Raw genomic sequence first — 15,060 nt, 5'->3', positions numbered from 1 at the left:
AATCACTCATATATCTTGCCCTTTTCTTTTATCCTCTCATACATTCCCATGGATTCAATCTAGGGTTACAATAATAAAACCATAGCTCTGATACCACTTGTAAGGAAACTTGGCAATAAAGAATATAACCATTTCCACATAACCCATAATAAATCTAAAATAAACACGGAATTAAAATCCACATGCAAGAGAATAGACAACATACCCACAAAATGTGACATAAGATATACCCTAAGAAACCCTCATTGAGGGAAAAAAAAACTCAGCCTCCAAAAGCATCCATCACCATGTATTATTCAGCAAAAATACTAGTGCCATACAACCATGGAAGCCTTCGTAGCCATACCCACAACCGAGAAAACTATGTGAACAAGCATGAATCCACACATCTCATGCCATGCTTCCAACCTTCACAAATGCTCCTTTGGCTAACCTGTCAAGCCTTGTCCCGCTTGACTCTTGCCTTTCTCACTCTTTCTCTACAACAACTACCCTTGTGACTGCTTATATAGTAGCAAGTCTCACAAAACTACCAAGTGGTATTACATAAACCATGTGCTAAAACCATGTGCTACCTAACCCACTGACCCCACATTTAATATTGGGCATTTAATTCTTTTCCCCAATATTAAATAATTACATGAAAAATTATCACAATGTTACAATACAACTCATCAAGAATATTTCATGGAAATCTTTACATGTTGCATGTCCATCTAGGTACAACATTATATAATAAAATAAAATAATAAAATAACAATATTATGCAATGTGTGCAACACCCATTATCTCAACAGTACGGACATAAGGTGATGCAAAACACTTAGCATGTGAGACAATACTGTATGGTCTTGTATGAGGAGCAACAATTGTACAGCCAAGGAGAATAGCATCTAAAGGAGAGTTATTATCGTACACTGTATGACATCCTAGTACGGCTTCAAAGTGTTATAAAGAAAACGCATGCAATTGGAGCATAGTTGTATTGTATACTATAAAAAATGAATGGAAACATAAGGGGAAGCAACATTTGGTAAATTGTGGTTTCATAACGTAAGCAGCCCTATAGTAGAGTGGAACTCAAGTTATAGTGTCGTACCATTAAGAAGAAAAGGTGTACAATGGAATGTGATGAGGTGTGAGCAACTAACCTAATGGTTTTTTTTGTCCTCTTCAAGAAAAATGACAAATAGGTGATAGTTATGCATTTAGCTGGTAAAAGAGCTTGGAAAAAGAAATTAGAAGAAGAAACAGCGACAATTGTAGCCATGAAAAGGAATGTAAAGACTTTTCCATCTGGAGTCCGTGTAGCAGGAGGGACAAGTACAGTTCCAAGCAAAAAGAAAGGGAAGCAATTAGCACAGTCGACTACGACGGATAATCCCACATCATAGAATATTTCATTTGAAGGGTTGAATGGAGCCGAATGCAAGAAGTGGTGACAGGAGACACTTGATAACCTTCCAGTGAAGGCTAGCATTCGAAAGTCACAAGTTGAGTGGGTAATACAAATACTTGTATTCTATATCAGAGATTATGAAGGGTTTTTGTGCCTAATGATAGAAACGTACGATACATTCTCTCGAACCAATGAATTTTCCTACCTTGGTTGCAACTTGGTAATTTCATTTAGACTGGTGGACTTCACACAAGTATTTTAGATACCTGGTCATGCACAAGGGGGAAGGAAAATAGGTAGCAAACCAAAAAAATTGAGTCGAGAGGTAAAGACACAATTGATACAACTGGTATGTGGGGATCTGACACAAACGGAGCAAGAAGCTCTCACAAACGTGTCGAGGGGTAGAGGATTGAAGAAACCCAACATGCAGGAAGCCCATTGGCGTTGTCTTATGGATGTAGTAAAAATTCGCCTCATAGGATCTAGTCGTGCTTTAAACATTTCATTCCCATAGGTGGCAATGATGAACGAGATTTTGAATGGAAGAGTGTACAATTGGGTTGCATTGTTGGTAGAACAAATGTACGAATTTATGACACTACAACAAAAGACGTTCTATATGCCGCATTATGCCATCGATCTATTCTTGGAGGCAACAACGTGGATGATCCCCAATGATGCACGGGAGGCCAAATTGAGACCACTCGTGCCAGGCAAACCCCTGATCATGCAGTGAAGGCATCTCAATACACTTGGCACCAAGGCCATGGTCGGATAGAAATGATCGAAGATCGGATGACAGAAATACTAATAGTGGTCATGAGGAGACTTCTAAGGAGAGTGGGACTGACATGGAGGAGGAAGACAAGGAGGTAGAAGTAATTATAGCTACATTGTTGAGATTCCCACGGCCTGCACTCTCAGCAATAACACACTTGGTTCCTGTAGGCATACATGGCATTTCAAGGTTTTGTTAGTTCAGGTAGCCAATGGTAATGACTCTGGCTTTAGTTGTGATTTAGCTTGCTACGGATACACTAGCTATTCAAGAGGCATTAGCAAAGGCACATCCATCACCAATAGAGAGCTATTTTGAAGGTAACGATGGAGCCTGCTCGTGAGGTTTTGCCAGAGGCTAGGGCTGAGGTACTTGTACTTGATGAGGAGATAGGTACTCAGGAAGGAGTGATAGAGATACTGATAGGTGAGGGTTTGAGGATGTCGGGTGTTTATTTGGACGTAGTGGGTTCAGATGCAGTGGTCATGGTGGATACAACATTGTTAGCATCACCTAAGGAGCCAGACAAAGAGCAGAACCCAGAGGTTGAGCATGTACGTAAGTATGAGGGTTCGTCATACCCTAGTGCCTCGAGTGACATACCTGCACACACCTATGCTAGAAGTAGTTCCGGAGGAAGACCCTCTATAGGCACAGCTGGAGGAGCGTCAACTGACACAGAATGATGGATTGCCACATAGCGTTGATGAGTGGATGGTGGAAGCAATAGAGAAGGCTATGGGTGCTTAGTAACAACCTCCACTAGTGCCAGAATCAGTGATGAAAGAGGCATTCTTCACTGATATAGCGACTCGGGCTTGCCAAGTAGTGGCCTTTGCGGAGATACAAGCTTTGGACTTAGTAGTAAAGGAGCTGGAGAGAAGGTATCCTTCATGCAATTAGGATGCTCAACGGCCTTTACAATTTGTTTTAAGGAACGGGGATGGCCAAGTGTGGAGATTGTAGAGATGCACTAGGTTTGGGCCACTACGGCAGATCTAGGTATGGAGAGCCAAGTAGAGGTTTTGATTCAAGAGATAGTCGAGATGCATAGGGATGTATAGTACACCCTTCAGAGGAGCTAGGCAGATCAGGTAGCAGCGAAGAGGGCTCAAGAGGAATCAGCTAGTAGGCTAGCTACGGAGAGGGCAACCTAGGAATCCAAGAGGGCAGCCTTGTTAGCTAGACAAAGTCAGCTACAGAAGGTGGCAACAGAGAAGGAACAATTAGTAATGGAGAAGGAGTGGGTGGCAGATGACAAAAAGAAAGAGCTAGGAGAGATTGTTGGGATGATGCAGTTAGCTTTGGAGCTTCAGATGGAGGTTGAAGCAGAATTGATAGTATGAAACGAGCAAGTGTATAAGCTACGAGAAAAGCTGAACAAGCTTAGGGCATGGGTGGCTACTACACCAAGGACGCATCCCTCTTCTTAGTGTTTAATTATTGATGTAATTAATTTTTTTTGTAATTTGAGTTTTGTTGTCTTTATTTTGTCGTCCAGAGATGACTTTACTTTTTGGGGGGGATGATGTTGTCATTAAATTCTATATTCTAGCCGATGGGTAGAATTGTATCTGAAAGGGCGTGTGACGATTGATTCACTCCTTCGGGAAAGTATATGTACACCGTCCAGAAGTGACTTTGGAACATCATCATAATCATATTATAAGCATTGGAGTGCATATTACATATATGAATAAAGTATCTATTCTATGTTATATCTTACTATACTACATGCGATAAGTATCCTTTTACCCTATATGGTAAACATGCATGGCGCTATGAAAACATCTCATGAGAGAATCCGTGGCGACTCTATGTAAACTCTTTTGTCATATGTGTGACTCTATGACTTTATGGGCCCCCCTGTGTACATTACTAAAAGGTGACAATATTTTTGATAATATACACTTGTATACAACATTGTAAGGTGACGATTTTACAATGTTCACTATCATGGCGAATATCATGCTTACTTGATATTCATGGAAATGTCTTGAAATTTAATATCTCTTAGACTTATTGATAGATATCATGCTGACTTGATATCAATTATGGATCAATATGCTCTTTATGAGATAATCATGATGGATATTATGTGAGGTAATATCCATGGACATGCCATGATAAGTTATGGTATACATCATGTGACGTGATGTTAGTGCACATACCATAACTAGGATATGCAAATATCACGTGACTTGATATTTTGTAGACTCCTTGATATCACATGTTAGGTGATATCTAAACCAATTCATACTGAACCATCTTCACTAGCTAAGAGGGAGTGTTAAAGATATGGTAGCACCAGTCAGAATTCAAGAACTGATCTGACAAATCTATATACATATGTGCACGTATGTATACCAGTTCATCATATGAATTGGTATATATGCATACATATACATACATAATCAGAACTATTATTGCCATCAGCAAAATAGCTCTTGAAATTGACCAAATTATTATCATCAAACTGAGTATAAATTCTGAAGCAGTCATTCTCTTGGATCATGTTCAATCAATCAAACAAATCACATTTTTGATTGTTTATTCCAGATCAAAGTTTGCAGATGATTAGTTTAACCTAATCACACCCAATTAGGATCAGGGCCCTTAATAATTGCTCTTTAATATTTAATCGTGTCTCTTCATGAAGAGGCATATGGTGAATAGACTTGACTGTCTATGATTGTGTCCCTTGGAGCAAATATAAGATGAGGATCCAAACAAGAGACATGATTATTGAAATCAATAAATGTTCTGCCCCTTGGGGATCGAATACCTATAGTTCTGATTTAGACCTATGAATTTATATTCAACATTTTTCAATATTGATTGATAGCATCATTTCATCACTCAAAAATCAGTCAAAGCCAATATGGGTACCAAAATTAACTGAGGAAATGGAAACATCATTAATCTATGTTGGAACAACAATCTAAAAGAGTACATAATGCTGACTGTTTCAAGAAAATACAGTAATAACAAATTATATCATATATCGATACCTTGGTTATAGATATAACATAGAATTGACCATAGGACATCATATCCACATAGCCATTTTTATTTTTATTTTTTTTAAAGAGGGGTAAACGCTTTGACCTGGAGCTATGAACCAGTGAGGCCACAAACAAGGGACCTCATCCCCATGAGATTTGAAGCTTGATGACAAGGATAACAATGCAACAACTTAGCCATCACAACATGCCACTATTGGCCATATCCTTGCTCTGTTTCTGCACTTCCTCTTGAAGGTCGTGGCTCAATGGTTTGGGATACTTTGAAGACAGGTGCGATGTTGGTGAAGAGGGGTTTGTTCTGGATATGTAAAGGAGGTTCTCAGGCTTTGTTTTGGTCTAATGCTTGGGATGGATTCCCTTCCATTTTATCCATATACCCTCATCTTCAGCCTCTTTGTGACTCTTTTCTTGCCGCTGGATGGGATAAAGTCTCTCATTACAAGACTCCTTATCAATTGGGACTTGTTGTTGGTTATAGATGGAAGCATTCCTCTGCTTGGCCTCCTGGAGGTACAGACATGGATCATCAGGAGCTTTCTCAAATTCTGGCCTCTAGAGAGTGTTCCTCTTTGCTTGGTCCAGATGTATTGGCTTGGGGCGGTACCTTGTCTGGTAAATATCATGTCTCTGCTGGGTATCAGGAGATAATTAGACAATTATTTGGGGATGCTGAGCTCCCTTGGTGGAAGCAAGTCTGGAATAAAGTTTCTTGGTCCAAGTGCAATTTTTTCATGTGGCTAGTGGCTCACAACCGTTGTCTTACCTGGGATAATCTTTGTAAACGTGGATTTTAGGGCCCCTCTTATTGTGTTTTGTGTGGTAATGGAGAGGAGTCTGTCTCCCATCTGTTCTTCCATTGCTCCTATTCTACTCAGATATGGCACCTTTGGTGGAGCACTTGGGGTTGCTCTTGTCGGCATGCTTCCTCTTTGCCTGAGTTCTGGGCTCGCTTGGGTAGTGCTCCCTCCAAGTCTTCTTCTCTCCATGCTGCTTGGATTGCTGGCCCATCTTTCATGCTTTGGCATATCTGGTTGGAGAGGAATCGTCGCATATTCCAAGATGTTCAGCTTGGTGTTTTGCATCTTTGGTGGAAAATATCACATTCTCTCCAGAAAACTATTCTTGTGAAGTGTGAGCTTGATGGGGGTATGGATCCGGTTGATCTTGCTATCTGTAATCGCCTCAATTTTCATCTACAGGATGGGGTTGTAGCTCATAGGTTTCCTTCTATGTCCAGGCAGCTTCACCATCAGAGGAAGGGTCGGGTTAACCGGGATGGGCACTGGACTCCTCCTCCCTATGGAGTTCTGAAAATTAACACTGATGATTCTTCTCGTGGGAATCCTAGTCCGGCTGGTATTGGCGGAGTGGCTTGTTGTAGTTCTGGGAATGTTAAATTTTTCTTCTCAATTCATAAGGGTGATTATACTAACAATCTCATGGAAGCTCAGGCTATTTTATATGCTGTGGAACAGTGTTGCTTGTGGGGATGGAGTAAGATTATTTGAGTCTGATTCCCAGGTGGTGGTGAACATGCTTTCTTCGCAAGAGCTTGAGGATGTTAGTTGGCAGCTGGCCACTGTTGTTAAGCAGATTCTTTTCTTCTCTTCCTCTTTTCAGTTCATTAGGTTCAAGTATATTCCGCGAGAATGGAATAGACCTGCTGATTGTTTAGCCAAATGGGCTTCTAGTCATGATCCGGGTTGGAATGTTAGGGATAGGGGGCAACTGTCCTTTGAGATGGTGCAAGAATTTGATGATCTTGTTGCTCAGGATCGAGCTCTTTGTTGAGCTCTCCTTGTTGTATTCCTTTCTGTCTTAATAAATTTTTACCCCTCTTTTTGCAAAAAAAAAAGATATGATTAGTATGAAGATCATTATGAATATGGAATGTGACTAAAAATCACATCTATTCAACTATTCAACAGATATAAGAGTGCACTCATTCTCATTGGAGAGATAAATTGAAGAGGATTTGATATTATTACTTATACTTGCCTTTTGTGGAAGCACTCGTATTCAGAGCATAGAAGGTTGCTCCCGCAACCAGTGGTGCAAGCATTATAATAGTATATCAGAGACGACAGACGTATGAAGAGCATACATCATAATTGAATATTTGAGACGGTTCGTGTGACAGAGAAGATTGCACGCATAATACTGAATATTAGAGACAACTTATCTCTGCCAGAAGTTTACATGTGAACCTGTAACTACAGCATATAATACATTCAAAGACCAGAGATGGCTATACAGGATTGAGTGCATATAATACACTGTAACATCAGAAACAACCTTTGCACATAAATTGCAGTCTGAGAGTGCAGAATCATCCATTATCCGTATTGAGAGGATTCAACATTGCATTTGGAATTACCAGTCATATATATATACATACACATATACATATGCATATACATATACATAGACACATAAACATATGCATATACATTTACACATATACATATAGGCACACACAGATTATATATATAAGTATATAGCCAGAGAGAGAGAGAGAGGATTCAGTACATTCTGTTGTAATCCGTTTGTCACTGTATTGTTAATTGCATTATTATTACCATCACACATCACACATGTCACATACCATTCATTATTGCATTTCCATTATTATAGTATTTGGAATTACCATACACACACAGAGAGTTCATTGCCTTGTATTCATATTTCATTGTTGTAGCACTTTGTATTGAAGAAGGAATTCCGTAATTCATGTAGTGTCCAAATAATCATAAGAGGGGATATTATGTACATACAATTAATTAGAAGTGAAAAATGAAACCAAACATGTAAAATAATTCAAGATGTGTCTCCTCAATATGTTTAACAAAATAAGGCCTTTGTACTGTAGTGATGCAGGAACATTTAGATACTAAATAAGAAGACTTGTTTTGCAGATTTTCCTTTCATTTTTTTATATTTCTGAGTTGCATTTATAATTTTTGATAGGATATGGGAGCACCTTGCATCAGCCGTATGAGAGTGGAGTTCCTGATGAGCAGGCAGAAGAGGTGATGGAGGTATTTGGCACCAAGATCTGTGATCAAAGTGTGTGAGCATGTTCCCAAGCACACAGCCAAACTGCCAAATTTGAGGTAGTCTTGCATAAGATCTATGGTGGAGTGTGTATGAGCAAGTTACAAGAGGAGCTACTCAGATAATTTATTGAGCAGGAATTCCCGTTTTATGGACAGATTGCTGAGCGTGAGATAGTTTGCAACAGAGCCTGAGAGTGTTGAGGATTTGTAAACAGAGCACTGAGTGAAGCACTTTACCTTTTTGGAGTAGTTTTGGAGTAGCAAATGCGACCAGAGTTATTATTCTGTATTGACTAATGTGTTACCTTCGTAGGTTCATTTTACGAATGCTTTAGTCAGTTTCTTTTTCTAGGTGTTTTACATGAAGACTTCTGTCATTGCTTATGATATTTAGGCAGAGATTATGAATTTTATCCATAAAAAAGTGTGCTAAAATTTATAAGAAACGCTTTATTCTAGTGGGTGCTAGTCGCTTCCATTTCGGCCATTTTGCAAAGGTTTAATATTTTTACTCCTCCTGGTTGCAAAATTTGTTTGCTGCCATTTTTGGGTGCTGTAAGAGTTCTATCTTCTTTGTTGTTTTTGCATTTTAATACTTTTTATCTACCTTAATCTATCGTTAACCATCATTATCGTATTGCCTTTATTGAGATTACAGTCATCATCTAATCCTGCAAAGTTAGTAATAAAGATGAGAAAAACAACATAGACTAACAGGGATGGACAGAAAGAAAAGGTTTTAACATTGGAACCTGACAAAACACAAAATTTTCTCATGGGTACTACTAATGGCCCTTGCCATAGGTGGACTCTAAAAGAAATACATTCATTTTTGTTTAACATTAGCATAAAATTCCAGAAAAAAGAATATTATAAAGATTGTAGATTAGCAAATATATATTGTGCAAATTAGTTTGGCATTTTATTCTTAGGGAGCTCCTGATTTGATGTCAGAGAGAATGGTGTGATTAAAATGCTAACCTACTTAACAAATAAATTGACATAAACACAGAAATTATTATGCTTGAAATATACAAAGATCTAATATGTAGCCTTCTAAAGAGTTCTGATGATTCTTGGCCAATAGAATATTTCCTCTTAATATAATACTGCTGATTAAAACAAATATCACAGGGCTGTCCCAGTTGGAGCTGTTAGCTATGAGGATGCTTATAGAAATTGTTTCAAGAGAGATGTACTTTTCTGTTATGATCTGCTGCTTCCACATGACTTCGAACCGAAGAACATAGGTTTGTTCATAATCCAGTTCTCTTCTTTTACTTAAGTCATGTTTAACATGTAAAGTTCTAATAATTTAAATACGTGTATTGCATAACAAAAAAATATAGTTGATTTTGTTTTGGAAAGCAAACAAATGTTATGACTTGCTGAACAAAGAGTTCGTTCTTTCCAATTCATAGCATTAAAATCTAGAACATATTTTTTCCAAGATTAGTAGTTCAATGCTTAATGATTATGATACACCCAGGGCATGATCTCCTAGGCCTAACATATTTCTTCTGTTTTCTAAGGTATGGGAACAAGATGAGGTGGAGATTGTTAGTCATCATTTTTATATGTGATGATAGGGTATTTGGAGCTGTCAATCATTGGTTCCTTGATCATTAGATCTTTGATTAGCACTTCTCTAAGGTAAAAGGAAAATTTGCATATATATGCAAAGATAAAGGTATGGGTGAAGCAAAAATAGTGGTAGTGTCTAAGTCACTAGCAAATAAAATGCCAATTTAGTCTGAAGAATCCTCACATGCGATTTTTCTTTTTCATTTACATTACATATTGTTCAAATTTTGTACACTTGGCTTTCTATTAAAAGCAAAGCTTTGTAGAAAATTTGGCCTTTCTCATCTTGCAATGCTTGAAGTACCAACTTTTATTATCAAAGAGAGGTCAAGATCTTGCTTCTGAATAATTAAGGAGCTCTTCGTGTGTAGGCTTTGAAGCTAGGGCTTTTGACTAGTAATGTTGTATCCTATCTAACAATTGGAATTCAATGGAGGTGTTATATATATAAGTGAATTGTATACACATCTTGTAATATTTGTGCTAGAGGAAAACCCAATATATTTGCTAAACATTAACGAACATTCCTTCACAGTGTTCGTGGGTGTGTACTTGAATGAAATGGCAAAGCCAACAACCATGTTTCTACAAGGGGGCTAGCTTGCATTGGCACACTAGTGTGATAATAGACCCACTCTTAATGGTGATTGGAGCTATTTGACAAATATATATTGATTATTGCAAATGTTATTAAGGAATATTATTGTCTATGAATTGGCAACATAAGTCAATAGAAGAGGATGAGGATGATGCAAGTTACAACAGAAGGAAATAATGTTATTGTCCATGAATGGGCAACATAGGTCAATAGAAGAGGACAAGGATAATACAAGCTACAATAGAAGGAAATATTATTTGTCCATTATAGGGAAAAATTGACTTGAGGATTCAAAATACAGATTGTACAAGCAAGTAGAAGTCTTAAAAATTGATCTCCAAGAGCTGAAAAAATAACTCTCTCTAAAATCATGGAAGATCTAGTGGGGGGTGATGCTAGTGTGAGAGGAGAGAATCCAAAGGCATGAGGCATAGACCTTGGACAAGCTATAAAATGTAAAGCCATATTAAAATGCATGTAACAATGTCAATTAAGAGACCTCAATGGAACCATGTTGAAAGACCCAATGGGCCATGAATGATTGAGATCAAAGTTGTCTAGACTCTATTCTATGCATCAAAGTTTGAAGCAGGAGGGCCAATAGTTGCATCACTGATCACCATGACAGACCCAATACAAGAGTTGTTGATGGCATGGCTAGACAATCTAAGGAGAAAGCCGGGTACTTCCCATGGAAATAGATTGTGAGTGAGTGAAATTAACTGGTATTTTTTCTTTTCATCAGTCATCTCAGTATTTTTTCTTGAATCTGACATGCATATGCTTACTGTCTTTTATCTTTGTTCCTCGATAAATTACTTATATTCTCTTTTGAGTATTATAATTTCTACGCTGTACTTTTAAAATGAACGCACATAAGGTGGCATCCCTCATTCCTTTTCCATTTCTTCTAAAGTTGTTTACCTTGAATGTCATTTCCATTTATTGTGACTCCCGTGTCTATCCATCTTACATCTATTTGTGCTTTGCAAATTGTCTGAGGCCTTTTAGCCATCTTTGTTGCTGTGGCATGGTAGGAAATCCTTCATAATATGAATATATATATGAAAATTGTTGTGGCATTACTCTTTCAATTATAGTTTTCTGAGCATATTTTAGAAATATATTTGGCAGATGGAGAGGTGGAAAGGTTCATGCTGGTTCCAGCTTTGCAAGTTGCAAATGTCATTTACAAAACTAAACTATTCAAGTCAAATTGTTCACTTGTCATCATCGATTTCCTTTTTCGTCATGGGTAAAATCTCAATCTCTCTCTCTCTCTCACTCTCTCTCACACACACACACACATCCATGTTCATGGGTATGCCTAATTTGAATAACACACACATAGTTACCCCCCACACACACATCCATGTTCATGGATGAAAGTAGAAAATTGTAAAATTCTATAAAGCACTGAAGTGTGTTATTTTGCAAAGAGATGTATCAGTTTTAGCTTTTGAGTGTTCTCAATTTTATTTTCTTGTGTATCGATCATGATTGATAAACATGTCACTCATAGAATAATTTATTTTCAACTTGAATAGCTCAAATCAATTTTTTTCTCATAAGTTATAAAATATTTCTAATAGAAAGCTCCCTTCTGAAGAGCTTTGGTGATAAAGCATTTGTAATGCATAGTGGCGGATCTCCAGGCAACTATGTCCTAAAGACGTTATTGCCATTGCTTTAGCTAAACACTTATCAATGACAATGCTAATCTGGTATACAATCCAATTACAACTTTACATGTGAATGGTATCATATTTGATTCATTGTAGTGTAATAACAATGAGGGATACTCAAAAAAGGATATAAGGCAGTTCATAACTTGCATGGGCATGTAGTGAGGCTATGGTATAAGAATTATGGGGCAGATTTGAGTGTGGCTTGTTTTTAAAAGGTCAAGAATGTGGTTGAATTATACTTGTACCATTGTTATGGGTGGTCAATAACGTCACCCGAGACTTTCCAATAAAAAAATAAAATACAAAAAACTGTATTAAACATAATGTCCACTTGTCCAGGATTTTGATTGACTCCCTTAATCATGTCCTTGTGATAATACTTTGCATACAAAATATTAGCAGGTGAATCTATAATCTATAAGTGTAATGCCTCATCAGGGAACCTAAGAGGACAACTCAACAACCAAGTAAAAGGCATACAATTGTTTTACTATTATTTTACGGAATTATTATTAAAAGGCATCTAAACTTCTAGCTAAGGAAAATTAATAACATAAACGAGCAACACACATACCCCAATTATAAAATCAACTGAACAATTGGATAAACTACTTTCTTAAAATTTAATAGGAACTCAACATAGAATAATAATAAAATATGGGTAATACCAATTTATCTAGCTAGACACCTCTAATAACATACGTTATTTAATAATTTAATTAATATTTTAACGACACCATATAATACATTGATTGGTCCATGGTTTTCAAAATCTCCTAAAACTCTAATCTGTAACTTGATATTACCATAATGAAGTATTGTATCTTAACAATATCAAATAGATAAACCAATTTAAATCTATAAAATCAAAATTTTTAGAACACTAACTATCTAAGATGTTTATTTTGTAAACTAAGACAAATTCGAAACAAATATTCAAAGAGCTGGAATAATAGCTAACTGAATTGTTAAACAATAATTTCAAATTGTCAAATATAATGTCACAAATAATTTAATTTGTCCACTCGTCCGGGATTTTGATTGACTCCCTTAATCTTGTCCTTGTGATAATACTTTGCATACAAAATATTAGTAGGTGAAATCTATAATCTGCAAGTGTAACACTCCAAGAACCCGAGAAGGCAACTCAACAACCAAGTAAAAGGCATACAATTTTTTTACTATTATTTTAAGGAATTATATTAAAAGGCATCTAAACTTCTAGCTAAAGGAAAATTAATAACATAAACGAGCAACACACATACCTCAACTTTAAAATCAACTGAACAATTGGATAAACTACTCTTTTAATAATATAACAAGAACACCTATGTTCACAATCCCAATACAAATCAGAAAATCATCACAATTACAAAATCAAAATATAGTTCATGATTCAATGTCATCAATTTGAATCAAAATCATATGAGTTCACAAAAATATCCTCATCATCTCTAATTGCTGCAAGGTCAAGATCACTTGAACTGAAAACGATTCCACTTGTGCTAGATGTACCATGTGTCATGATGCCATCAGTGCCATCATCCATAAATGTTCTAAGATCTTGAATCGTTGCATCCAAGTTTGCATATTTAGGTTCTACATCTCAAATTTTGGCTGCCCCTTCTTTGTAGTGATCCTCCTTATGCTCCAAAAGATACGAGTTGGTATAAATGTAAACCAAGCCTTCAGCTTTTTTTCAAGTCCAATTTGGTACGCTTCACTAAGTAGATAGAAGAGTGTGTACCCTGATTCTGTTCAGCAGCAAAAGAACTTGCAACCTGGACAATGTTCACAAAATTAAAGTAATAGAAAAAAATGGAAAGCAATTTAAAGAATTGTGAGTACAAGTGGTAAATTTTTTTTTAAAATTATATACTTAGTTGTGAGAGGATTTTGATTGCGAGAGGTTGTAGATGCCTAAATGGTTGACTATAGAGGTACCACCATGTGATAGTTCATATGTCACATTGGTTCTTTATTGCAATTAGACTAAGTTTTGCTCTCAATCAAATAAGCCAAATCTTGTCTTTACATTTTTGTGAATGTCGTCATCTTGGAAGTCTTGCAAAAGCTTTGTAGCACCCACTAGCAACTTCTTCGTCTGTATATGGTGCTATTTTATCTAGCATAGAAAGTACTTCCTAGTTATATGTCATGTCCCTACTCTTGAGGTTAAGTCTAACAAACAATATTATAATAAAAAAGTTATCATAATAAATACCATAATAAAATTATAGAATAATAAAATGGTAATAATTAAAAATAATTACTAATAAATAAATAGCTTGCTAAATGAAAATATTAATAATAGTCAAAGGGCCCTTGGTCTACTGGTGAAGTTGAATGGCTCACAAAGAGCCCACCAAGGATCAAGTCTTGTTGAGCGCAAGGTCCAAAGACATCAAAAAGGGATGAGGTCGGGATCGTGCCCCAAGTGAATTTGGTAGTGTGGATGCTCCTCAGTCCTTGGCTCTTAGCCGAAGAGGTTTTAGGCACGCGTGGGCCCGTATCGGGTACCTAAAACGTCTTTGTGGATGACCTCCATCAAAAAATATTAATAATAAAATATAATATAGTTTATTGTTAAAACGAATTTTTTTTTTATAATTGAATTAATTATTATTATATATTAAGCAAAGGTAGATTCAAACCTAGGACCTCCCATATGAGAGGCTTGTAAGTTACCATTGCAGTGTAGGCTTTTGCCTTTAACAAAATTATTTAGATAAAGAATGAATGTAATATATCAATAGAGTATGAAATAAAAATAATTAATGAACATGATAAAATATTTAATGCACTAAACATTAGTATTATTAGAAACAAGTAAAAACAAAATAATGAAAAAAAGCTCTATTATAATAATAAAATAATAATTGAGCATGGTCAGGTCGGCCAGCAAGGAGGAAGCCCAAAACATTTCAT

At 36.6% G+C, this 15,060-nt stretch overlaps 1 long non-coding RNA gene across 1 annotated transcript in view; it reads left to right on the top strand.

Annotated features, from left to right (window-relative positions):
• The window catches only part of LOC149576234 (uncharacterized), a 74,818-nt gene extending 63,207 nt beyond the window's left edge, over nt 1-11,611 (top strand). The window contains exons 2-3 of the long non-coding RNA XR_016359879.1: nt 9,397-9,512; nt 11,579-11,611. This is a non-coding gene — a long non-coding RNA (uncharacterized LOC149576234). The remainder of the gene's footprint in view (nt 1-9,396; nt 9,513-11,578) is intronic.
• Nucleotides 11,612-15,060: the final 3,449 nt, after the last annotated feature.

This window comes from Cupressus sempervirens, chromosome 1 (assembly GCF_028749045.1).
Source record: "Cupressus sempervirens isolate cs-2001-9-10 chromosome 1, ASM2874904v1, whole genome shotgun sequence".
NCBI classification, from domain to species: Eukaryota; Viridiplantae; Streptophyta; class Pinopsida; order Cupressales; family Cupressaceae; genus Cupressus; species Cupressus sempervirens.
The sequence above is the reverse complement of the archived record's forward strand: the minus strand, read 5'-3'. Positions and strand labels throughout refer to the sequence as shown.